This window comes from Muntiacus reevesi, chromosome 3 (assembly GCF_963930625.1).
Source record: "Muntiacus reevesi chromosome 3, mMunRee1.1, whole genome shotgun sequence".
Lineage (NCBI taxonomy): Eukaryota > Metazoa > Chordata > Mammalia > Artiodactyla > Cervidae > Muntiacus > Muntiacus reevesi.
In genome coordinates this window covers 62,359,998-62,387,871 of record NC_089251.1, presented here as the reverse complement: position 1 = coordinate 62,387,871, position 27,874 = coordinate 62,359,998, and the positions used below count along the sequence as shown (strand labels likewise).

Sequence of the window (27,874 nt, the reverse complement as noted above, 5' to 3'; positions counted from 1 at the left end):
TTTTACTTGGCTTATTTCTAATGTTCTGGTCCTCAGTCTGATAAATTGGTAGATTTATTATTTTTAAAAGTGCAGTTAAATGGCATGTACAATTTTTTTTCTTTAAAGAATGAGGTTTAATTTTCTTTTATGATCCTGACAAGATTTTTACAAATACAGATGCTTTTACATCATTTCATTTAGATAATTTATAGTAATATGCTCCTTTACTCTATAATCTTTTAATTTGGAAGAAAAAGCTACATCTAAGTGAAATGGGTACTTTGAGACTTAGACATTCAAAACCATTCCCTAAATATCAAACTTGTTTTTATGTAACTGTACTAATGACCCTAGTCTGAGAATCCATATATTAATTTATGGGATGCTATTGCATTAAACCTATCAGGCTGAGAGTAGGAAAACTCTACCATTACAGAGAAGAGTCATTCCATGTGGTACTCCTTCCTACTCTTCTCTTTGTCCCATTCCCAAGGCTGCATCTAGGAGTCTTCATTTTGATTAACAGCCTTTCTTAGGAAGTGGGAGGCAGAGACTAAACTCTCTCTGCTAAACTCTCTCTGAAGTGTGTGCTAAATGATTCACAACAGTGTGAATGAATCAATTTCTGCAAGCATTCATAACCTTTTAAATATGTAGTCTGCCAAATCTTTGTTGGGTTACATTCAATAAAAAAAAAAAGCACCTTTCTCCCTGGCGCCTCTTTCTACATAACCCCCCAGCATGCAAAGTATTCCTTTGTATATTGGCTTCATTTTACTTGCCCCGGAGATAAACAATGTTTTGGAGAATGATCTAACATTAATATGTCTTTATATTTAAATGTCTTGAGGTCTGCCTCTTTTATTTTTATCATCACTATTACTATTGAGGTTCATTTTAGTGGCCCCAAATATTTATTTTAAGAAAGTGCCAGAAATTAGAGAAATTGAGTTTGGGCTCATCTCTGTTGGTGCACAAATACGTGTGATTCTAAGAGGGATTACCTTGTCCCAAATGAAAGTGAATTATCTTTTTCTGAGGGAAAATAAGTCAGCAACAAATTTATAGTTTACACTTAGCTAATTGTGTATTGAGGGCTTCCCTGGTGGCTTAGCAGTAAAGAATCCTCCTGCCAATACAGGAGAAAGGGGTTCAGTCCCTGGGTTGAGAAGATCCTCTGGAGAAGAGAATGGCAAACCATTCCATTATTCTTGCCTGGGAAGAGCCATGGACAGAGGAGCCTGGCAGGCTACAGTCCACGGGATTGCAAAAGAGTTGGACATGACTTAGCTACTAAACAACAAAACCATGCATTTAGGCAAAGGTTACTCCATTTTTAATTGAGCAAAGGATGAGAGTCCATTCTCAAAACTTATCTGAGACCCAAGTCTCATCTCCAGATGGTATGATTTAATGGACGTGCTAATTGCTCAGTCATATTTGACTGTGACCCCATGCACTGTAACCTGCCCGTCTCCTCTGTCTGTGGGATTCTCCAGGCAAGAATACTGGAGTGGGTTGCTATTTCCTTCTCCTGGGGGATCTTCCCAACCCAGCGACTGAGCCCACATCTCCTGTGTCTCTTGCACTGCAGGCGGAGTCTTTACCGTCTGAGCCACGAGGGAATGCCCAGAGGGTCCCTGTCTATGTCTGGGCAGTTGGTGGCTGTATTTCAAGGACAGCAACATCAGGTCCCTGTCTTTTCTTCTGACTGGTGATGTTTTCCCCTCATATGGGAGTACCTTTCAAGGTAGGCATTATGGTTTTAAATCAAGGAATTGGGTGATAACTTATGTATAAGTTAGGAACAGTCAAGCCTACCATAATCCAGTTGTCTAGGCTTGAAAAGAGGTTTAGTAGAAGGGAGATTATAAACAACATATAAAAATGGTTCAAAGACTAGTGTTCACCAGAACTGATGGTTTCAAGGTCTGGTCTGCAGACACCTGCATCAGAATTACCTAGAGTACTTCCTAAACAGAGATTCCTGGCCTGTCCTCAGATCTACTGAATCCAAGATTCCTGGGGTGAGGCCAGAAACTATATTCACCAGGCTCCCTGGGTTAAACTATTTTGAAAGTTGAAAACACTGTTGTTGCATTTGCCCATTCTCTTTGCTGTCTCTATTAATTTTTGCAAATAATCTTTCAATACCATTGCACAAAAAGGATATTTGTTCTGAGGAAAGGAAGATGAGCTATTAGGTAGTTATCTTTATAGGGAAAGAGCAAGAAAGATTGAATATTAAATGCAAATTATTTTTTAAAAATTACTCATGAAAATGAAAGGATGTTCATTAAGAAAAAAAAATTAAAGCCATATTAACTCATGAAAGTTTGTGGTTTGAGCCTGATATCTTCATATTCTCCCCAAGGTCATCCCACTCTCTCTTTCCTCCCCCTTCTTCTGTATCAAACTATCATGAAGTATCTTAGAATTTGTGATCTGAAAGTGATTGAAGAAAAGTTTTCTTTTTGTGGCAAGTAGTCATCATATTAAGTAGCACCAGGGGGTTTTAGAGAGAAGACTCTGGGAATCTCACCTAGACATAAACAGTGGAGACTATCAATGCGTTGTTTAAGAATACAAGATACCATGGTATTTATGTTGGAGTGCAAGAGGAATCCGATTATATTTTTGAAAAGAAACCTGAAAGTTTGTTGGTTTCTCAATAATATACAGTTTTCTTTTTTCTTTTTCATTTCACAACTTATACAGATGTGAATTAGAGTTGGTTTCTTGCAGTCAGTAGGGATATTTCCTATTGGATGAGAAATGGAAGGTAGTGATTGGCTAAGCTGTGACACTCTGATGGGGTTTGGAAGGGAATGTCTGAATTGCTGGTAGGTTACTATTCATGTAATAAGGGAGTATTCTGGGTTTTTTTTTTTTTTTTTTTTCCCCGCCACATCCATGCCAGGTGAGGGCTTCTTTGTATCTCCCATGCATACTACTGTGGTCAAATTATAAACTACCCCCATCAATGCCATACGGATTTTATTCTTTCAAGGCCAAGAAGCCCGGAAATCACATCTAGTGGCCTCTGTGTGTGTCCTGGTTATTTTCGTGTGCACTGATCATTTTATGGGTGAAAGTGGGTGAAGTTGCTGTCACTTACCTGTTAGCAACATGAGTCATCCTTCCATTAAGAGAGAGGAGGACAGTAGCAGCTTGAAATCTTGGGTCAGATCTCCTAGCAGCAGAGCCCAAGATCAGTATGCACTGAAGAGGAGAGAGGAGTGAGGAAGTGTCACAGGGCATGTGGCTTCAGCTAGAGGGTAGCTTCAACTTACCCCACAAAGTTGATGTCTCTCACTTCAAAGGAGCTGGCTTTACCCCATGTCAGGCAGTCCTTGTATGCGTTGGAAGGGAGGAGGTTCGAACCTCTCTGGTAAAGTGGATCCTGAAGGCTGAGGACAGTTCTGCAGGTAAAGTGGATCCTGAAGGCTGAGGGCAGCTGAGGATCTTGAGCAGCTGGGATAGGGCTGCCCCCCGGGGGACAAGGGTCTGGGTGGAGTAACAACAGCATCCATCTTTTGCTTTTTGTCTCTTACTTTCCAATTCCTGCTTTACTCTGCATTCACCGTGCTAGCATTCTCTTCAGAAACCATCTAAGATTCCTCTCTGCCCAGAGAGTGAGTGAAGTGAAGTCGCTCAGTCGTGTCCGACTCTTTGAGACCTCATGGACACCAGGCTTCTCCATCCATGGGGTTTTCTAGGCAGGAGTACTGGAGTGGGTTGCCATTTCCTTCTCCAGGGGATCTTCCTGACCTAGGGATCGAACCTAGGTCTCCTGCATTGTAGACAGACGCTTTACCGTCTGAGCCACCGGAGAACACACTCCCAACTTTCTATTGTTCCCATCTTTTTTATATCCAGTCTTTGTCTCATGGCTCTTGCTACTCTCCCTGGAAAAACAATCCACCTTGTCCTGCACATGTTTCATGAATCCTTCCTTTCCTGTCTACCTGATATACCTCCTTGCTCATCTCATCTCCAATGCTTTCTTACTTACACCTATAATTTAGAGTCAACAGAACTGTAGAGTCCCCATTCAAATACATTTTTCTTTGGGTGAGTTATTTCGCATCTTTGACTCTTTACCTCTACCTGGGGCCTTTTGGTTCATAAATTGAAGAGTGATTTTGCATTTTAAAGCTTTTTAGTGCATTCATGCTCAGCTGTTCAGTTGTGTCCAACTCTTTGCAGTGCTATGGTCTGTAACCCGCCAGGCTCCTCTGTCCATTTTCCAAGCAAGAATACTGGAGTAGGTTGCCATTTCCTTTTCTAGGGAGTGTGAGAGGAATCTTTTCCTTTTCCATTTTCAACCCAGGATCAAAGCCACATCTCCTGAATTGGTGGGCAGATTTTTACCACTGTGCCATTTGGGAAGCCCCTCTTGCCCACTTGCCCATAGGGCCCACTTAATAAAGGAATCTACCCATAAACACTACGGTGCTGCCCCTGTCTCATCAACTTTCTTGTATTTATTGTGTTAACTGTTTGGTATTTATCATAACTACACTTGAATTATGAAAATGAAAGAGGAGAGTGAAAAAGCTGTCTTAAAGCTCAACATTCAGAAAACTAAGATCATGGCATCCAGTCCCATCCCTTCATGGCAGATAGATGGGGAAAGAGTGGAAACAGTGGCTAACTTTATTTTTCTGGGCTCCAAAATCACTGCAGATGGTGACTGCAGCCATGAAATTAAAAGACGCTTACTCCTTGGAAGGAAAGTTATGACCAACCTAGATAGCATATTAAAAAGCAGAGACACTACTTTGCCAACAAAGGTCCATCTAGTCAAGGCTACGGTTTTTCCAGTGGTCATGTATGGATGTGAGAGTTGGACTATAAAGAAAGCTGAGCGCCGAAAAATTGATACTTTTGAACTGTGGTGTTGGAGAAGACTCTTGAGGGTCCCTTGGACTGCAAGGTGATCCAACCAGTCCATCCTAAAGGAGATCAGTCCTGGGTGTTCACTGGAAGGACTGATGTTGAAGCTGAAACTCCAATACTTTGGCCACCTTATGCGATGAGTTGACTCATTGGAAAAGGCCCTGATGCTGGGAAAGACTGAGGGCAGGAGGAAAAGGGGATGACAGAGGATGAGATGGCAGGATGGCATCACTGACTTGATGAACATGGGTTTGGGTAGACTCCGGGAGTTGGTGATGGACAGGGAGGCCTGGTGTGCTGTGGTTCATGGGGTCACAAAGAATCAGACACGACTGAACGACTGGACTGAACTGAGCACTTGGATTACGATGCAGTGTTACCTTTGACACACCATCTTCTTTACCAGCCTGTAAGCTTCCCAAAGGCAGGTACCATTGCTTGACCAACCTCTACAGTGGCTGACACAGGGAGTTCCCTGGAGGTGTGTAAATTAACATGCTTGATACTGACAACTTGTATCTGGACCACAAAAGTGTAGAAAGCAAGAGAGTTTTAAGCCTGTATGATTACAGTTGAAAAATCCAAGTAAGTTTAGGTCTGTAGTTCAAACAGAAGCTTAGAAGCTGATTGTGATATATAATGAATAGTGATGAAAAGCTCACCAGAAAATGGAACTTCTTATGGATGCAAGGGACCTCTAGTCCAACTATGTGTAAGAAATGAATGGTTCTAGTAACTGATATATTAGGCAAGAAGTCCCTAAAAAGTAATCTCCCAAATACTTGCTCTGTTCACATTTATCAAATTACAGCCAAATATAATATGCTTTTAAAAACATTTTCAATTTCCTTAGAATCTTTCTTTGAGTTAGTATTGTATACCCTTCTTTCAAAACTGGAATATTTAGTTAAGATATCTGATTGAAACTATGTGCCAAAATGATTAGAATCAGTAGGCTAATTATAAAAGGCAGCGGTATTAGAAATTATTATTTTTTCTGTTCCTGGTGGCTAGAGTTTATTGTTTTTTAAGTGTATTCCATCATGCTGTAAGGATTTTCATAGACAACACTTCTTAGCAAGTCTGGCTTTCATGACCTCACTCCATGCACTGGGCTTGTACAAGTGGCTGTTGAATACCAGCCAAAATGATCCACTTTTTACCACAAGATGGAAAACTTCAGTCAATACGGTCCTATCTTGAAATATCTGTTTTCTGCTATTGGTAAAATACCAATGACATATAAGGTAGTAAGCATTCATTGAACACTTTAAGATAAGTAGTTCAGACTATTTTTTATTTTATTTTATTTTATTTTTTTATTTTTATTTTTTTATTTTTTTTTCAGTGGGTTTTGTCATACATTGATATGAATCAGTCATAGAGTTACACATATTCCCCATCCCGGTCCCCCATCCCACCTCCCTCTCCACCCGATTCCTCTGGGTCTTCCCAGCCCACCGGGCAGAGCACTTGACTCATGCCTCCCACCTGGGCTGGTGGTCTGTTTCACCACAGATAATATACATGCTGTTCTTTCGAAACATCCCACCCTCACCTTCTCCCACAGAGTTCAAAAGTCTGTTCTCTAGTTCAGACTTTAAAAATCTGAAACTTGGGATGGTGCTGTGAAAAATACAAGTGGACCATATCACAGTAAACTAAACTTACTCATTATTCTCCTTTACCTCACACCATAACTCTAAATACAGAGATGGGGAGAAGAAGAAATTGTGAGTCCTAGAGGAATGTCTAATTAGCCTGACTATTCCTACTGTAGTTGACAATTTATCTCTTTTTAAAACAATCCATGGTTTATGTGTGTTTCTCAGCTGAAACTTGGAGATGAGAAAAGATAGAATATTTGGAATGTCATACACAAGAAAGCATTTCTGTCAAACACATTATTGAAGCTGGAAAAAAAAATGAAATTGAAACAAAGAACACCTGCTACTTTAACTCATTTTAAAAAAGCATAATGCTCTTTACTTGCTGACTGGAAATATTGTATTTTCAGAGAAGAGAAAGTGCTAATCTAAATGGGAAAAAAACATAATGATTCACTATGCAATGAAATGAAATAAAAAATATTTTATATTGAGTATTTCAGTTTGTGGAAGGTTAGGTAGTTTGTATAAAAATGTTTTACTCATCAGGTGGTGAATATTTCTCACAAATTGCAGTAAAGAGAATAAAATCGGCTTGTCACTAAAGATTTTTTTTTATTGACATCTTTAGCTTGTCTTCATGCCAGTAATTAAATTGCTAATTATGTGTTTCTGTTACTGTGGTCATGCTTTTATTGCATAATTGCTTCAAGTTTTGCTGAAATCACTAACAATATTTATTTAACCTTTTTGTGCGTTAGATAAATTTTAATATATAAAAGCTTTGGAACGAGTTCATTGACTCTGTTTTGATTAACAAAATCAAAGGAATTCTAACCTTTCTTATAGTTACATGGGTTGGGTCACATTTTCAATGAGTTGCTGATAATTATTAATTCAAGCAGTAGCAATCACTGAAAGACCAACTGAAATAGAAGAGAAAAAAATACAAAGAAAACTTTTCAAAAACCCAGTGTCCATTCCAGGGAAATAAAATGATCTTTCTTACAGTAATCAGAAATATAAAATTAATAATTTGATCCTTCATATGTGCCTGGAGTTTTACAACAAATATTTGATTAAATTGTGGCTAATTCAGTTACTGAACTTCCCCTCTCCTTTTGAATGTAGGCATCATTTTTGTTAGTGTTTCAATGTATTCATAATTTTTCCCATTTGTTTATTTTATGCAAACCATAAGAGACATTTTTCTCAGTGAAGATTGCCTCTTTATTTTATTTTGAAATATTTGTATATTTATTTCATTAAATGAGATAATGCTTTTTCTTATTAACATAATTTCCAGTACATTAAACATATTTCTCCACAGACAGAAGAGAGGAATCAAATTAAATGACAGCTAAATCACTTGCAGCAATTTCAACTGTTAAAAGAAATAAGTGCTTCTGTTTTCTTTGTGATCACAAGATGTGCTGTAAAGGGAAATGAAATACTAAAGAAAGAAAGGAAAACATAAAGAAATAATGACTGACTTATTGCAGTAATACCACTGAGAGAAGAAAAATTCACTACAAATAAAAGGAAAAATAATATAGTGGATTTGAAAGTTACCAAAATTCATTTCTTATTGATGAGTTCAGTGGAAGCCTAATACTAAGTAAACTGATGAAAAAAAAATCAATGCAATAAACTATGAATGATGAAAGTTGAAATAAATACTTTGCGTATAGAGGACCATTATTCTAAATGTCTTTAATTTTTTAATAATTCATATCCTTATGTTTATAAAAAAGGAGGAGTTATTGCTTGGTGGACTCAAAAGTCATGTAAAAAGCATCTACCAGAATCTCATATTTAGTAATAAGTCCAAATGATATTGGTGACCTTATGGTTTTTAGTCTCATGTCCTGACTTTGACAAAAGTGCATTAGGAGTGGTGAACCTAACTTTTAAAAAATGGTGCTGATAAATGATGCTGGTGCATTTATGCAGCATACTCCTCCATCAGGGATAAACTGCTTTCCAAAAAGACAGTTTTTGAGATACTTAGTTCACAAACATACTGTACAGTATGCTTGTGAATATGTCGGGAAACAGCGATGACACTTTGAAAAACTTCCTTCTTGCCCCTCACTTGACCATATGCTTGCATCTGTTTGTCTCGTCTTTGTGTATGTGACTTTATACTGGCCAATTCGTTAATGTGTTCAAACCAGAACATACGGGTTACCTGGATCTGTGTATTTGCAAGTGAGATTATCCATTTGTTTTCTCACACTTCATACATCATTAAAGAAAAAAGAACTAGTTAATTTGATGAATTCCATCAGAAAGCACTCAATTCAGTATGGGGGAGAAAAATCACTGGAGCCACTTCTCCTGAACTGATTTTGACTGAATTCACCTTCTCACAGAGTTGATCTTAAAGCCTTCTCAGACGCCTCTCTCTCCTCGTTGTCGTGTCCCCCTGTCAGCTTGCAGCCTGATCCCTCCCTCTCTCTCTTCCCTTTTGGGCCTCCCCTCTGTCTTCCTTCTGCCTTTCCCTGTTCTTCTTCCCTCAGACGTGCTGAGAGAAGCTTCTCCACCTGCCCCCTGCCCTCCGTCCGCTCCCACCACACACAAAGCTTCCCCTGTCCCACTGGTGGGGGGTGGGGGGGATGGAGATAAAGATTCTAAGGCTAGTTTTTCTGTTTTTGAATTACAGAGATTTGGAACTGTTGCTTTGCTGGAAACATCTGACTGCCAGTCTAGAACCTGACTCCAGGTAATAAATGTGATTTTTCCACTCCTAGAGACCTCTTCTTCCCAAAGGTTCTCGGGTCTCTCTGCTCAGGATACACTTTCCGACCACCCCTGGGATTGTTTTCTTCTCAGCCCTGCATCCTTGTGAGGGTGTAGCATCCTTTTGCTAATTTGAAGCTGGTGCTTAGTCTCTGTAGCTGTGAATGCGTTTGTGAGGTCGGTTCTATATACACACCAACAAATTAAAATTGGATCTGGGAAAACACCCTTCTCCTCAGAGTCATATCAAGCAGTGTGGAGCTGCAGAGCCAGCGGTCTTCTAAGGCGTAGGGAGGGCTGGCATAGGGACGGGGCTCTGTGGATGTTCAGGAATCCTTTTGTGTGCCTACTTTGGAAATACTTCTTATCTTTCATTTAGAATGCAGGGGAAAAGGCAAAAGTGCAGGCCACATGCACAAGATTTTGAATTATGCATTAAGCTGATAATGCCCCAGAATGCAAGCTTATGTCAATAAATAGCTAGGCTGGTGGGAGGAAGGAGGTCACTGCACCTGTGCTGAGGGTACCACACAAGGAGAGCTCTACAGGAGGCCGGGGCAAAGGGCGAAAGGAAGTTCATGCGCTTTTAGCTTGCTCCGATGAGGAAGCAAGAAGAGTAAGTTAATATTGAAATTATTGTTTAATGCTTATTTACTTTTAAATTGGGTTAGCCAGGATAACAAGACTGTTTCCAGCGTGGGCCCTATGTGTGCATGTATACATTCGTGGCAGGGTTAGCCCTTCTGTGGAATCTTACGTAAAGAGATTCTGTCTAGGGGAGAAATTCATTTGGTTGCTTTAATGGGACCTATAAACTCTTTAAAAAGGCAAGATTTTTCGAGACAAAATTTGGCAAAATACATAATAAAACACTCAGGGTTTTGTTTCAGTGGATATCCCTTCCTGATTAATATGTAGCCAAAAAGCAAAAGTTAGGCTAGTGGAAGAAGCAGAAGGATTGAAAGAATGCTATAAATTATTCTCTGACCCATGATGCAGCACTTCCCAATGCTGATGGAGATGAATTCATTCATCTTTGCATTGCTCCTTGTGCTTTAGTAAAGTGCATCCACAGATATGACCATTTTCTACTGTGAGAAATTAGTACATGCGGTGCATGTACACAGACACACACACAATTTTTAAAAAAATATTTAGCTTTATCTCCCAAGTGTCTGGGAGCAGGTACCTTAGGATATGAACACTGAACCTTTGCCTTTCTCCTCACCAAAAAAGAGAGAAGAAATTACATGTGAATTTCATCATTTTCCTACTTTTAAACAGTAATTTGCAGCCCCGGGTTCTGCTAATCAGAAGCTGGTGCTTAGTCTCTGTAGCTGTGAATGCATTTGTGAGGCCGGTTCTATATGCACACATGCATATATACACACACCAACAAATTAAAAACGGATCTGGGAAAACACCCTTCTCCTCAGAGAGTCATATCAAACAGTGTTTAAATTAAATAATTTGCAGAGTGTGGGGAATAAAGCTTTTGTAGCAGTATCTGGAGATTATCTTCCCTTGGGAAATTCTTGCCATTTAGTCCAATCTGGTGCATGCCAATGAGACGCACAGGCTGCATGCACACAGTGGTAGATAGATTTTATTTTCCATCTAAATTATATTCATTTCTTTGGGTTATTTGCCATTTTGTGTTCCTGTTGGAAAATTAAAAAAAAGGAGACAAACCTCTTGTGAAAGGTTGAGGTCATTAAGATCCAAACAAAAGCGAGGAAAGGTTATTAGTGAGCAGCAATGAGGGGAAGCTGACTTCTCCTGGAGTAAAGCCAGTTTTCCCACAGCTCCTAGGGGAATATGGCTGTGATCCAGAGGAGAACGTTCCAGCACAGGTCAGTGTTTGATTTTGCTCCCAGCACCATTGACTGATGGCAAAAGAGGAGACATTGCTGTGATGAGGTAATGTGAGTGGGAGACCACAAGTAGAAGAAATGAGCTGATTTCTTGTTACTTATCCTGTTCAACCAATATGTAATCTGAACTGGATGCTAAAGAGAAGTTCACCATTTAGAACCTCATACTGTGTCTCTAGTTAACTCATTTCTCTATGGTCCGATATTTCTAGCCTAATCAGCACACCTATCCAACCTATGGAGAAGTAAAGCAAGGGATGATGAATAAAATTTTAACAGAAGGGGAGAGAGAAAGGGAGAGAGAGGCAGAAAGGGAGAAAAATATCTGCCTATTTATCTATCTATATCCAGGGAATTAAAAAATCCTGGTTATGAAAATTAGGGTATTTTCAAGTGAAAATAGTTATTTTCCCCAGGCTTAAGATTGTTTTTGTATCCTTCAGATTTCCACTTTACTGCTTTAAATTCTTGCAACTTTTTAGTAGCCTCTGTAGAAGCCATGAGTTAAATTCCCAGTGAATCTTACATTCTGGTCCACTCTGTTTCTTTGACAAAAATACTGGTGTTAGTTTGCTAGGTCTGCCGTAACAAAATACCACACAAACTGGGTGGCTTTGACAGTGAAGATTTGTTTTCTCACCAGCTTCGGAGGCTGGAGATCTGAGATCAAGGAGTCGGCAGACTTGCTTTCTTCTGAGGCCTCGCTCCTTGGCTTGTAGACGGCCGTCTTCTCCCTGGGTCCTCACGTGATTGTCCCTCTGATCGTGCATGTGTGGATTATCTTTTTGTGTCTAAATTTCGTTTTCTTAAAAGGACACCAGACACACTGGATTAGTACTCAGTCCTGTCCAACTCTGGACAACAGGATGACTCATGACATGGACTATATCCTGCCAGTCTCCTCTGTCCTTGGCTTTTCCAGGCAAGAATACTGGAGTGGGTTGTCATTTCCTACTCTAAGGGATCTTCCTGACCCAGGGACTGAACCTATGTCTCCTGCATCTACTGAATTGTCAGGCAGATTCTTTACCCCTGCGCTACCTGGGCTTCCTGTATTGGATCAGCGCCGACCTTAAAGTATTCATTTTAACTTAATCACTCTTTTAAAGACCTTATTTCCAAATATGAGTATATTCTGAAAACTTTAGGCCTTAGGTGTATAAAGTTGGGAGCACTCAGTTCAGTGTATGACAACTAGACTCCCAGTACATTTGATATTTAAATGATCATTTTTTTCATTTATTTCTGTGAGCTTATTTAGAGATTAGTTTACCCAACCTTCGTTGTCTTATGCATTTTTATTATTACTGATTGAAAGTAGTTTATTACAACTAACATAAGGGGTTGTATTTTGTTGTTTTAAGAAGTGAGGGCTGGAGAAAGAGAAAAGCTTATTTAAGAAAACAAATCTTGCTTGAGTTTTTTAAAAAGGGAAGTCCTCTCTTTTCCATGCAAGAACAGCAGCAGGGCAGACCTGGAGGTCAAGAGGGCAGGTTTTTGAGTCTGCTCCACTGTGTACTAACTGTGACCTTCAGCTTGGTTCTTAGCTACCCTGTGTCTCCCACTGATTTCTCCTCTGTATGTTGTGGATAGTAAACAGAACTGTCTCAAAGGATGGGAGGATAACTGAGATAATGCATGTAAAGTGCCTAGCATGTTGCCTGTCTCAGGGTAACTATAGTTATGAACTGAATATTTTTGTCTTCCCCAAATTCATATGTTGAGGCCCTAACCCCCAATATGATGGTGTTAAGAGGTGGGGCCTTTGGGAGGTAGTTAGGTTTAGATTAGATCATAAGAGTTGGACCTCTATGATAGGATTAGTGCCCTTAAAAGCAGAGAGAGAGATCTCTCTCAAGGAGTGTCATAGAGGAAAGGCTGTATGAAGACATAAACTAGAAAGTGGCTCGTTACAATGCAGGAATTGGGTCCTCACTAGACATTAAATCTGCCTGGACTTTGATCTCCAACTTCTAGTCTCCAGAACGATTAGAAATAAATTTATGTTTATTAATCCACCCAGTCTACATTTAGTTCCCCTAAGAGACTAAAACAGTGTTTGATAAATATTTATCTAGTAAAGAATCTGCCTGCAATGCAATAGACCTGGGTTCAATCCCTGGGTTGGAAAGATCCCCTGGAGAAAGGAATGACTACCCATTCCAGCATTCTGGCCAGGAGAATTCCATGGACTGTATAGTCCATGTGGTTGCAAAGAGTTGGACACGACTGAGCAACTTTCACTAATAATATTATTTATATATAAATATTTAATATTATATATCTGAAAATCATAATAACCACAGATACTTATAAAATGCTACACTGAGCACTGTTACTGGGCAAATTTAATACCTTTCTTGAATCTTCTCTGATTACAGACTTTGATCCTGCTTTTAGAGGTGGAGCTAGGAGCAATTCTTTGTAACAGTTTCTAAGTGGACTTTGATAGAGAGTTGGACTCAAAAAGTGTGCATAAAGCACGAGCAGGCTTTAATGTCACCTTTTGTCCTTCCCAAAGATCCTTGGCAGAAAAGGAGAGTAATGAATCAGAAGGACAATGGAAAAAGGGGACTGGCATCTTCCAATAGTATGAGGCTTTTCAGAAACCTGGCCTTTTTTCCCCTGGAGAGCCTCTGCTTGTGCAACATGAGGGACACAGACCAGGGGTATGTCCTCTGGTCTCTCCCAGGGACAAGCCACCAGGCCCTCCATCTGTCATTGGAGATAGTGGCTCAGCCTCCCTGTGCAAGAGTTCTAGACACATCAGGGGCCACCAGACATTCATGACTGGGCTGTGTGACAGACGTTACCCACAAGTCTTTTATAAATACATAGTTACGTGCCAGACATGTTCTTTGATTCTGCAAGTATGGCCAGCAGCTCTCAAAATTCTATACTGTAATCCATGTGCACCAGCCAGCACTTGACTCTTACAGCCCTCGGTACTCGACTACTTTAGAAATTGCACGATGACCAACAAAATCAAAGTACCTATCATTTTCAAATTGGCATTTCCTTAAGAAACTCTTGGCTCCATGAAGGAAATTGTCCTATGAAAACATTCATCAAAACACAGCCCTTAGTTTTGAGGGAAATTTGGGAAGTAGAAAGACACTTTGAATTGAATACAAAAACCAGGTGTCTGAGCTATGTTAAAGTAGTAATGCTAATGAAACTAACAGCTGATGTTGATTGAGCATTTACTCTGTGGGCGACACCATGCTAGGCTCTTGTCTTTCTTGTCATTTAATTTTCCCACAATCCTTGAGATGTTTTATTATCTCAAGTTTACAGATAAATAATGCAGTCAAAAGGTTTGCCAGGATGCAAACCATGACTGCATTGCAATCTATGCTGTATTTGATTGGTATTGCTGTATTTGATTGTGATTGCTGTATTTGGATGGTATAAAGAATCATGGGGGAGTTTTTTTTTTTAAATAAAAGCATATTTTCAGATTGTACATAAAAATAAATTCCAGAGATATTAAAAATCTAAACTTTAGACATCATAAAAATATGAGATAATTTTTTATGTTTATCAATTGGGAAAGAATATTCTAAGGAATAAAAAAGCCTCTGTGTATTTACATTATACAAAATTGAAAGTTAGCTTTTTGGAAAATAATAAGAAAAAGATAAATCTCACAGTATAAAAATACATATAGGATATAAACTGGCAATTCTTAGAAGAAATGAGCATGGCTAATAAACATGTGAAATGAAGCTGAGAATGAAAATTAAGAGTGAGATATCATTTTAAATGCAATATATTGGTAAAATATTAAGCTATGAAAAATATTTAGCATCAGTGAGTTGTGGAGATATGGGCCCTCTTGTAATTTCTGTGGATGAGAGTAGAAAATGATATAGTTTTTTGGAAGGACAAATTTTCACGATCCATGAAAATTTTAAGTTCACATACGTTTGATACAGAAATTCCATTTCTAATCTATAGTGCAAAACAACTTCATGTAAATGAAAATACGCATACATATAGATGTATATGTGCTTAATCACTCAGTTGTGTCTGACTCTTTGCGACCCCATGGACTGTAGCCCACCAGGCTTCTCTGTCCATGGGGATTCTCCAGGCAAGAATACTGGAGTGGGATGCCAAGCCCTCCTCCAGGGGATCTTCCCAGCCTAGGGATCAAACCCAGGTCTCCCGCAGTGCAGGTAGATTCTTTACCATTTTGGTAAAACTAATAAGTTAGGAACAATAGTAAAAGTACAGTAAAGGCTACAAATAATTATGATAATTTATACTATGAAATACTATATAGCTAAGCAATAAGAAAAATAGATTTGGATAGATCTATATATAAATCAGAATTACATAAAATGAAAAAGTCAATTCACAGAACAATATATGTAGTCCAATTTTGATCATGTAAAATACAGACACAAATCGATGTGAAATGAATACATAAAGGATAAGAGGCTCAAAAGAGTGACATAGGAAGATTCTGAACTCACTTCCTCCCATAGACACACTGAGTTTACAGCTACCTATGAAACAATTCTCTCTTAAAAAAAAACAAAACAGAAAACCTTAAAGGCTGGCTGAGTGATGACGCCACATTGGGCAAATGACAAGAAAAGCGCATGAAAGGGTGGGAGAGGCCCGGATACAATCTCACTGTAAATGATGTGGTAAAGACTAAAATAAAGATTGTAAAGACACATCTGTATTTAACAATAACTAACTCTGTGAGAACAGATACTGAAGGATAGCAGGAACATTCTTTCATATTTTTATTTGCATTGATACAGCATGTACTGATTTTTAGCTATAAACATATGTTTTTTAATTTATATTTTTGTAAACTGACTCCCTAAAGTTATTGAAAATATTATTGACTTGAAAAACTCTACATTCATAGATGAAAAGATAGACATGAATAAAAAGATGGGTCACAGAAATGGTGGCTTTACAGATGATAGGTTTTCTTTAAGCTTTTTCATACTTTATTTTCCATATATTCTGTAGTGAGTACATTATGCTCCACCCAAAGTATATTGAATAAAAATCTCAAAGATTGGGACCCAGAGATGGACACTTTATAAAGCTCCTGAGATAAACTTGGTAGTCAACTGCGTTTGAGAGGAACCCACAAAGGTTACATATCTCTAAACAATTTCAAGGCAACATGAACCTTAGAATTTGTGCTCAGAAAGACTGATTTCACTTAGATTTTGCTTCCAGGTAAATTCTGGAGAACATAATTGTTTCCTTTCCATTTCATGAATACTGATTCAGTTGCTTTTTACTTCCAGATTCTCCATCTACTGTGTGGTGATGCTATTACTTTGGTGAGTTTTCCACACTTGCTGAATATCTTATACCTCATGCTGCTATTTATATTAACTACATATGTTTGCTGCTCTAATTCTAAACTCAACACTTCTGACTATGTATTTAATTGCTTACAGAATAACCAGTGGAGTGGTTTTAGAAAACCCGTGACTCATTCTCCACCTCTTTTCTCTTACCCCTTCTTATTTTCTTTTTTGTTTGAAATATGTCACTTTCTCAGGTTATTGAGCTCTTAGAAAAGAGACAAGATTACTTTTCATATATGAGCGCTCTCTTTTCCTGTATCTCTCATTGGAAAGGAAGAGCCAGATGTGTGTCTTTTTCAAAGAATGTTGAATTAATCTACATAACTTACAATCATGTCTGCCTGCCGTCATGTCTTTCTGACACGCCAGTGTGCACACCAAATGTTTGTCCACTTAGCAATGAGACACTTATTTTTGTATTCCCAGATCTATTGAAGTTTGCTTAAGGATGCAGTTTCCTCCTGCCTCAACTATGGCACAGGATCAATTTTCCCTTGTGCGGTCACTAGTTCCATTGCCTTTTACCTTTGTGTTATTTCTTATCTTGGAGGTCAAATGATGACAGGACTGTTATATCCTCCAAAGGCTACTACAGTAGTACTCTTTGGAGACAAAATAAAGTATAACTTTGTGTCTTGTCTGTATCTATCTTGAGATCCTTTTTCGCATTCCACATTTGGGAAGCTCATAAAGCTGAAGTTCCTAACCTCTTGCTTACAACATGTACCCCTGGCTAAGTTTCTCTTGCTACAAGAATAGCTATAAGAATGAGAATTATAATAAAGGGGGAGAAAGCGCTTCAATAATTAGGATTCATCTACAACTTGAGCATTTTATTAATTACACATTGTAATCACATGGCTAGTCACAAAACCAATCGTGCAAATCTGTATTTAGAGATTTGTAGACAGAAGACTTAACGTAAACATAGAAATGTTAAGCCTACTCAACTGTAACCTGCAAAGAAGATAACAAGAAGGATTCTGTTCTCTGTATGATTTGTGAACAATGCTAAGTAAATATTCATCATTAATATATAATAACTGTTGCTTTTGGCAGTTCACTTTTCATTTAATTTGATAATGTGTCCAGTAAATGAAGTGGTACAGGCTACAGTGTTTTACCAACACAATTGCATATTTTCAATCATTGTTAAATGAAGGCAGCTCAAGGCAAAGCTTTAACCCCCACTAGTTTTGTGTGTGATAAAAAGAGAAGGCGCTATCAATCTTTATTGTCTGTCTCGCTTACTGTAATTGCATTCAATAGTCCACTGATTCTGTTGTCTGTGCTAATGTCAGGAACAGAGGAGAGCCAGATGCTCAGACTTGATCATATGCATCCAGTGGCCACTTTGATAAGTTGGCAGCAAGTCACTGGGTTTGATGATAAATTGTTAACGCTATAGATTATGAACAGCTGAACACTGCAAGTGTACATGAAGGAAACTTCTTACCTTGTTTTAAATCTGGCACCATGATGCTAGCTAAAGGGCATGTCATGTATTATTCAAATGCATCTTGCACTGGAAATGTGCCAATGACTCATTGTATCCCTATGAATAGTAAAAACAACAACAACAACAAAAATCCACAGTGATTTGAACATGACATTAATGGTCCCAGGATTATGAAAAGCATTTTGAAATGCTGTTTAATAGTTTTGATTATCTAATTCAACAAGAAGAAAGCTTCTGAGTTTTATTCATGTTTAATCCATATTAAATCATGCTCTTCCTGGTCATTTCTGTTATATTAGCTGATAATGAGGATGTTTTCTAAAAACAAACTGGTTTTTCATTAGTTAAAACCCATAGCAGTTTGCTTGTGAAGGGACCTAAATTGGAGCCGGGGGCAAGCAGTGTGTTGAAATTTTTGCCAAGATTCTGTTTCACAGAGATGCTGCTACCTCTGAGAAATGTGATATAGGCCATTTATACAGAATATATAATAGATCTTGTTTCTCTTGAGCCCATATGACAGTTCTAAAAGTTCAGGTCATGGTTCTTAAGTCATTGGATACCTATCAAAGTTTTAAAAAGCTGAGATGACTGGGAACCATACAAAAGTATTATACTGGAGAATGCGAGCTGTTGACCACCTTTTAATGGAAACTTCTTAGTACAGCCAGATGAAGAATATTTCTTTATTTTTGGAGGATTTGCTCTTGAAGTCTCTGATTTTACACGGTTCATTTTTCCCTAAAATAAACACATGTAAGGAATGCTGTTGGATATAAGTATGGGATCGAAAAGGTCTCTCGGCTAATTGGTATGTTTCCTTTTATTGGATCCTAGAAATTTTGTAATCTAAGGTGTCTTCCTTTTTGCTGGTGCTGCCAGGAAACTCAAAAACTCAATTATAGTCACCCTTTTAGCTGAGTTTTTCAGCCTTGATGATATGATCTGTGACTATCTCCTTAATTCTTTTCTTGTTACTTTTACCTTGGTTTTCATGTCTGTCTCTAATGGCAGGATGAGTTTGGATAGAAGAGAAAAGGAAGGAGGGAACAAACTTTAATAAGAGGTTTAAAGGAGTCCAGAGGTATTTAACTGTGTCACCAGTATAAGGACTGAGTTTCTAGGAATGACCAGTGTGGAATTCTAGCTGATCCTGGGAAAGTCACTTCTACCTGTCTTATGGTCAAAATCCCTCATCTTCAAAAAAAAAAAAAAAAAGTGGATATAATAAAAGTGTTTAATTCATAAGATCTGGTGAGGGTTAAATTAATATAAAGCAAGCATTTAATTAGCAGCAACTATTATGGTGCTAATCTTTATGTGAACTCTAGAAGGTAAATATAGTCCTTTGCTGTTCCATTACTAAGTCATGTCTGACTCTTTGCAACCACATGGATTGCAGCACACCAGGCTTCCCTGCCCTCCACTATCTCCCAGAGTTTGCTCAAATTCATATATACTGAGTCAGTGATTCTGTCTAATATAACCCAAATAGAGTTTATTTTTGATGGCATCTGAAATTGAGTTCAAGCCTTAAGGTAATCTTCCCCATGATTTGGTATACTACATATTAAATCCTGCCTTAAGCAAGCTAATGTATGAGAATCTTGGTTTACTCATTTGATTAAGAAATGTACTCTTCATTCATTAAAGATGTTTATCTTCATAAAATTATTTTAGTGTTCTTAAAGGTATCAAGCTTTTCTGTGAGAATAAGTTATTTAAATTTATACAAGTTTGCAAGAACATATTATTGGTCTAAAATAAGATACGGCTCCCCTTAGCTCATCGCTTGAGAAAGAGTTGCACCCACATGAACCTTCTCCTTCCTTGTGTATCTCTAGAATTATCACTCATCTTCGGCTGATTGCTCCTCTTAGTTTGCTCCAGTCACTGGGACTACTTCTTCCTGGGCTTCCCTCCTTCAGCTCTCCCCTGCTGAGTCCTATTTGTCAGCATGCCCAGGGGCATGGGCTTCCAGCTCCCTACTTGCTCCACCTACACTCCCTTGTGTATTCGTCCAGTCCAGAGGCTCTAGAGTCCATTCTAGACACTGATGGCTCCAGACTTCTCATCTCCATTGTGACTCCTTTCCTGGCCCTTCAGCTCACTTATCTAACTACCCATTTGACATCTTACCTTCCATGTAAGTTCAGTTCAGTTCAGTCACTCACTTGTGTCCAACTCTTTGCGACCCCATGGACTGCAGCATGCCAGGTCTCCCTGTCTTTCACAGACTCCTGGAGTTTACTCAAACTCATGTCCATCGAGTCAGTGATGCCATCCAACCATCTCATCCTGTCGTCCCCATTTCCTCCCACCTTCAATCTTTCCCAGCATCAGGGTCTTTTCCAGTGTCAGTTCTTCGCATCAAGTGGCCAAAGGATTGGAGTTTCAGCTTCAGCATCAGTCCTTCCAATGAATATTCAGGGCTGATTTCCTTTAGGATGGACTGGTTGGATCTCCTTGCAGTCCAAGGGACTCTCACGAGTCTTCTCTAACACCACAGTTCAAAAGCATCAATTCTTTGGCACTCATCTTTCTTTATAGTCCAACTCTCACATCCATACATGACTACTGGAAAAACCATAGCTTTGACTAGATGGAACTTTGTTGACAAAGTAATGTCTCTTTGTTGACAAAGTAATGGCTTTTTAATATGCTTTCTAGGTTGATCATAGCTTTTCTTCCAAAGGAGCAAATGTCTTTTAATTTCATGGCTTGTTTAATTTCCGTGTAAACAAGCATCCAAAACCTAGCTTGATTTTTTTTCCCCCTGAAGCCATCTTATTCTTGTCATTCTTATTTCAGTAAGTTATCACCACCACGTGAAATTGCTTAAGCCAAAACTTAGTTATCGTCCTTTCTTCCTCTCTTTCTTCACCCATCACAGTCAGCCAGGAAGTCCTGCTGGGTGTGTCTCTGGAAAATACCTGATTCCTTCCCCACCTTAGCCTCTAAGCCTAAGTAAGCTGTCACCCGCACTTATCCCACTGCAGAAGCCCTCTGGTCTCTCTGCTTCTTTTTTTTCTCCACTGATTGTCATTATCTGATTACTTTATTCTTTATTTGCTGATTTTCTGTATTCCACTACTAACATGTAAACTTCATGAGAACACAAATATTTTTATCTCATTTATCCTTGAGCACTGTGTTCATCATGGTTGTTCAGGCTCTGGGATCAGATTCACTCGGTTTGGATCCTGCCACTGATGCCCACTGCTCTGGGATTTCACAATTGTTTCATCCTGTGTGACTCAGTTTTTCCAAGTGAAAATGGAGACTGTGTTAATGTCAGCTCAGACTATGTTGTGGGAATAAAGGATACCATACGTGTTAAATATTTATGACAGGCCTGGCACTCTATTTTCCTACTCAGAATAATACTTCTACACTGTTGATACTTAATAAATATGTGAATAACATAGGAAAATATACACACTGATATTCTAATGTTTAATTGATTAATATTTTGAATATTATCTCCTTTACTATTAATTTATGAAAAGATCTTATAATAATGTTTCTGACCTCAGAGAGTATTTAAAATATTTGTAATGCTTAACCCAATAACCTATAATTAACAATTATGTTGTCATTTAAATTTCTAAAGTTGATATATTAAATCTTGATACATTAGTCAATAATTTCGGGAAATAAGCTTACTCAAGATAAATGATGAAATCACTTGGCTATTTTGATTATTAGAATTTTGAAGACTGATAACTACTTTCTCTCCGTATGTGTTACTTATTTGGGAAAATTAGAAAATATAGTTGGACAAAATGAAAAAATATAAAAATATTTTATAATTCCTTATTTTTTACATCTACTTGTACTTCCAGATTTCTCTGTATACTGTCATTGTATTATATCTGATGCTAGCTGTTGGAAAATAATTAATCTGAGGAGTAATCCTCGCGGAATCACTTGTATTGCTATTATTAACTGCATTGCTTTTTTGAAATTAATTTTATTGCTGTTTGATGTATGTACATAGAACAATTAATTTTTAAACTATATCCTAAGACCTTGTTAAACTTACTTAGTAGCTGTATTATAGAATTTTCTATGTGTACAATTATGTTATCTAGATAAAGACCATTTTACCTAACTCATTCCAATTTTATGCTTTTTATTTCTTTATCTTATCTTATTACATTATATAGATCCTCAAGTAAAATGCAGTAGTGAGATGAGAAACCTTTGTCTTTTGTTCCAGTCTTAGAAAGTGTTGAGTACTTCTTATGAAATGTGATCCTAGTTGTGAGCTTTTAGCTGTTACCCAGTCTCAGATTGAGATAGTTATCTTTTCTCCATAGTTTCCTGAGAGTTTTTGCTGTGAACAGATGTTATGTTTTGTCAATTTTTTCTCCCTACATCTATTGGATGATGATTTGTTTCTTCTTTCTTGTTCTGGTAAGATGATGACTTTTATTGACTTATTTTCAAATTTGAAACTGGCCTTCAGTGTGTTACTTATGTGCATGTGTGCTTAATCATGTCCAAATTTTTGCGGTCCCATTCTCTGTAGCTGGCCAGGCTCTTCTGTCCATGGGAGTTTCCAGGCAAGAACACGAGTGGGTTTCCATTTCCTTCTCCAGGGATCTTTCTGACCCAAGGATTAAACTAGTGTCTCTTGCTTCTCCTGCGTTGACAGGCAGACTCTACCACTGCGCCACCTTATAAGATACTATCATACCCACTTGATTATGATGTATCTTTTTAATATATTTGTTGGATTCAGTTTGCTAATGTGTTGTAACGGATTCTTGTGTGTTTATTCATGATAAGTATCAGTCTGGAGTGTTGTGGTTTTGTTTTTATTTTTTTCCTGAGAATATCCTTATCAGGTTTTGATATCAGAATTCTCTTGGTTCATAAAATGAGTTAGAATATCTCTTCACTTATTTATAAAAAGAATTTCTATAAGATAGTTACAATTTCTTATAAAAATATTTGGCACCATTCACCATTTAAACCAGCTGGGTTTGGAGTTCTCTTTGTTGGAAAGGTTTCAGTAAAAATATTAATTTTTTTAGTTACTATGGGGCTATGCAGATTTTATTTCTTTAGTGTCACTTTTGGAAAATTGTATTTTATAAGAAATTTAACCATTTTATATAAGTTCTTGAATTTATAAGCATATATTCATACATAATATTTCCTTCCATTCAGTTCAATTCAGTCACTCAGTCATGTCCAACTCTTTGCGACCCCATGGACTGAAGCATGCCAGGCCTCACTGTCCATCACCAACTCCTGGAGTCCACCCAAACTCATGTCCATTGGCTTGGTGATACCATTCAACCATCTCATCCTCTTTCATCCCCTTGTCCTCCAGCCTTCATCTTTCCCAGCATCAGGATCTTTTCCAATGAGTCAGCTCTTCGTATCAGGCGGAAAGAGTATTGGAGTTTCAGCTTCAGCATCTGTCCTTTCCAATGAACACTCAGGACTGATCTTTAGGATGTACTGGTTGGATCTTCTTGCAGGACAAGGGACTCTCAAGAGTCTTATCCAACACCACAGTTCTAAAGCATCAATTCTTCGGCGCTCAGCTTTCTTTATAGTCCAACTCTCACATCCATCCATGACTACTGGAAAAACCATAGCCTTGACTTTTGTTGGCAAAATAATCTCTGCTTTTTAATATGCTGTCTAGCTTGGTCATAACTTTCCTTCCAAGGAGTAAGCGTCTTTTAATTTCATAGCTGCAGTCACCATCTGCAGTGATTTTGGAGCCCCCCAAAATAAAGTCGGCCACTCTTTCCACTGTTTCCCCATCTATTTGCCATGAAGTGATGGGACCAGATGCCATGATCTTAGTTTTCTGAATGTTGAGCTTTAAGCCAACTTTTTCACTCTCCTCTTTCACTTTCATCAAGAGGCTCTTTAGTTCTTCTTCACTTTCTGCCATGTGGGTGATGTAATCTGCATATCTGAGGTTATTGATATTTCTCCTTGTAATCTTGATTCCAGCTTGCTCTTTCTCCAGCCCAGCGTTTCTCATGATGTACTCTGCATATAAGTTAAATAAGCAGGGTGACAATATACAGCCTTGATGTACTCCTTTTCCTATTTGGAACCAGTGTGTTGTTCCATGTCCAGTTCTAACTGTTGCTTCCTGACCTGCATACAGGTTTCTCAAGAGGCAGGTCAGGTGGTCTGGTGTTCCCATCTCTTTCAGAATTTTCAACAGTTTATTGAGATCCACACAGTCAAAGGCTTTGGCATAGTCAATAAAACAGAAATAGATGTTTTTCTGGAACTGTCTTGCTTTTTCAATGATCCAGCAGATGTTGGCAATTTGATCTCTGGCTCCTCTGCCTTTTCTAAAACCAGCTTGAACATCTGGAAGTTCACGGTTCATGTATTGCTGAAGCCTGGCTTGTAGAATTTTGAGCATTACTGTACTAGCATGTGAGATGAGTGTAATTGTGCAGTAATTTGAGCATTCTTTGGCACTGCCTTTCTTTGAGATTGGAATGAAAACTGACCTTTTCCAGTCTTGTGGAGTTTTTCATTGCTGAGTTTTCCAAATTTGCTGACATATTGAGTGCAGCACTTTCACAGCATCATCTTTTAGGATTTGAAATAGCTCAACTGGAATTCCATCACCTCCTTAATAAACATCTATTATCTGTAGAATTTATAGAGATATTCCCACTTTCTCTTCTGATATTGGTATTTTGTATTCTCTTTTTCTTGATCAGTTTTGATAGGTTTATCAATTTTATTATCTTTTAAAGATTATATTTGGGTTTGTCACTTTTTTCTGTGACTTATTACTTTTCTATTTTATTAATTATTGCCTTCCTCTTTTAAATTTTCTTCTTTCTACTTGGGTTTAATTCAGTTCTCTTCTTTTTCTAACATGACAGCAGCTAAGCACAAGCACAGCAAGATAGAAACTTGGATCACTGATTTTATAACTATTTTTGTGCCTTTCTAAAAACTTTAAGTTTCTTTTTAACCACTGCCTAAACCATGTACTAGGGACTTCTCTGGTCGTTCAGATGGTAAGGAGTCTGCCTGTAATGCAGGAGACCTGGGTTCGGTCCCTGGGTTGTGAAGATCTCCTGGAAAAGGAAATGGTGACCCCCTCCAGTATTCTTGCCTGAGAAATCCCATAGACAGAGGAGTGTGTCAAGCTACAGTCCGTGGGGGTCACAAAGAGTTAGACACAACTAAGCGACTTCACTTTCTGTTTCAAGCCATGTACTACAACTACTGATATGTTGGATTGTCATTAGTATTCAGTTTGAATATTTTCTAATTTCTTTTGGTGATTTTTTTCTTTGATCCACAGGTCAAAGCAGTGTATTATTTAATTTTTAAATATTTAGTGAATTTTTGGCTACTTTATTTTTAGTGATTCCAGGTTTTAATCCCAATGTCAGAAAAACTGCTCTGTAAGATTTCAATACTTTAAAATTTATTTAGATTTATTTAAGGTCCACTGTATACATGAAAAGAATGATATTCTACAAATGTTAATTGCATCAACTATGGAAGACCTAAATTACATATCCTTATAGAATTTTGTCTACTTGCTCTATCAGTTATTGAAAGAGGTGTCAAAATCTACAATTTAAGACCATGTATATTTCTCTGTTTTTCTCAGGGTTTGTTTTTGGTATTTCAAAGCTCTGCTTACTAGGTACATGCAATTTGTCATGCCATGACTTCTTGATAAATTGATCTTTTGTTCATTATGTAGTTCCCCTTTTTATTTCTGGTAATACTTTTTGAATTGAAGTCTTAACTTGCCTAGTATTGTTGTAGCTACAGCCTTTCTTCTGAAGCTTAGGGCCCTTTCTCCTCTTTCTGTCAGTGTGTGTTAAAAACCAAGGCCCCGTATTTCCAAGAAACAGCTCCGTGCTGACCTCCATATAACCCTTCCCAGGGTTGGGCATGAGCTTTCTGTTCTAGTTTTTAGGTTTTTCTCCAGTTCTGGCACTGCATACTTGGTTAACTTTCTTGCTCAATTATGTATTAAAAGAATGTTTGGGGAATTCACTGGCGATCTAGTGGTTAGGATTCTGCACTTCCACTGCAGGGGAGCATGGGTTCAATCCCTGGTCAGGCAGCTAAGATCCTACCTGCAGTGGCACAGCTTAAAAAAAAAAAGTTGTTTGTTGTGTTTCATACAGCATTTCTAGACATTTGTAGCAGAAAGAGCTTATCTTGTCTGCTATATTGATGAAATTAGGAGGTTCACTGTATCTTTAATTGTACAATTACTTTTTTAATATTTGAATTTAATTTTCCATTCTTTAAAAATAAATGTAAAGAACAGTAAGAACTATAGCTGTTATTTAGATATTGAGGTTTCTGATAATGAAGATTGTAATGGAAGCTCATGAAGTATTTCAAAGTTCCTGGTATAATTTAATTTATATGACAAAATTGGACAAAAATGCTTGCATGTTAACTAGCATGTTTTGTCTCTTGCTTTTCACTATGATCATATTATCTCAGTATGATAACAATGGTTATATAGTGTTGGTCAGAAACTCTAGCTCTTGATGACATTTTAGACTGAGACATTTTTATTACATCAAATACTGATGAGAGTATTTCAGATATTCTCATATTCATTGAGGTGAGAATTTAGCACAGTCCCTTTCTCAACATTTCTCACATTTTCCCCATACTTTCCATTTAGTAATTCAGCACAATAGTTTGTAGTTTTTGCTTTTGACATGACTAACCTCTTATTTATACTGCATGTTGTTCTGTTGCCCTCACCATACATTTTCATGGTAAAAATCCATCTTTTTTATAAAACATAAACACATAACGACTGGGAAAATTGAAATAAAAGCAGCCTTTGATTATGTGAATATTTTGATCCTATAGCTTTCGGGATCTAAGATGTGAGCAAGATGTGCTTATTGCCAAAATTCACTTGAGAATGTGGATCTCCATCCTTCCATTCTAGACTTTAGTAAGATTATATTTGGTAATTGTGTCGTGTGTCAGAGATGAAATTCTAATAGTCACAGCTATGGAGCACGGATAGGGAGTGTTTGCATTTTATAAAATTTCATTCTAGAACCAGAAGGCAAAATAATGAGTATCTTTCTGTAAAATGGGCCTTGATCTAAGCATTTGGATTTGAGAATCCCATAGACAGAGGAGCCTGGCAGGCTACCATCTGTAGGGTCGCACAGAGTTGGACACGACTGAAACAACTTGGCACAGCACAGCGCAGCTCTTTGGTTAGTACTAAAGTGCGATTAGAAGGCTACTTTGCTGATCATGTTTCTCAACTATAGATATAGTTGTAGAGACATAAGCTTTCTACTCCAGAAAGGTCATGAAGGCTAGCTCCTTGTTTGAAAGTTAAGTCTCCTCTACAGTATTCCTGTCAAGTACTTGTCAAGTCTGGATTTCAGCTCTTGTTCTGTAGCTGTGTAACCAGTGACATAAGATATCCTGACTCATGGAGAACAATTGCACCTCCTGGGATAATAAATAACCTTTTCTCCATGTGGTACATTCTTGTGTCTCACTTTCTCTGAATCTTCATGCTCCTGACTCTGAGTTACTATCCCATGCAGCCCAGGACAATCCAAACCAAACCCCAGTGCTTCTTCAGTTTTCACGCACACCAAAAACATCCATCGCTTTTAAGCATTTCATCATTTTATGCATGTATGCGTATGTGTTATCGTGGAGGAGAAGTCACATCATGTAGTCTTTAGGGTCTGTTGACAATTTCTTTTCTACTCTTTAATTCTCTCCCCATTCACTTGAGGTAAAGGCAGGTTTCATTAAGAAAACTTGTGTTCACATTCACTGTCATTCTTGTCTCTAGTTCTGTTCTAGTTTATTAAAGAGTTACTTTCAACAAAGACCATGCTCATCCTGAAAGGAATTCTGGGGAATAGTTTTCTCTCTCATCACAGGTAATAATTATCTTTAAAAATGATATTGAATGTCTATCTATGT

At 37.9% G+C, this 27,874-nt stretch overlaps 1 long non-coding RNA gene across 1 annotated transcript in view; it reads left to right on the top strand.

Moving 5' to 3' along the window:
* LOC136162905 (uncharacterized) overlaps window positions 1–27,874 on the top strand; it is a 366,150-nt gene that overhangs the window by 222,148 nt on the left and 116,128 nt on the right. Inside the window, exons 2-3 of the long non-coding RNA XR_010662174.1 lie at window positions 9,157–9,216; window positions 16,390–16,425. This is a non-coding gene — a long non-coding RNA (uncharacterized lncRNA). The remainder of the gene's footprint in view (window positions 1–9,156; window positions 9,217–16,389; window positions 16,426–27,874) is intronic.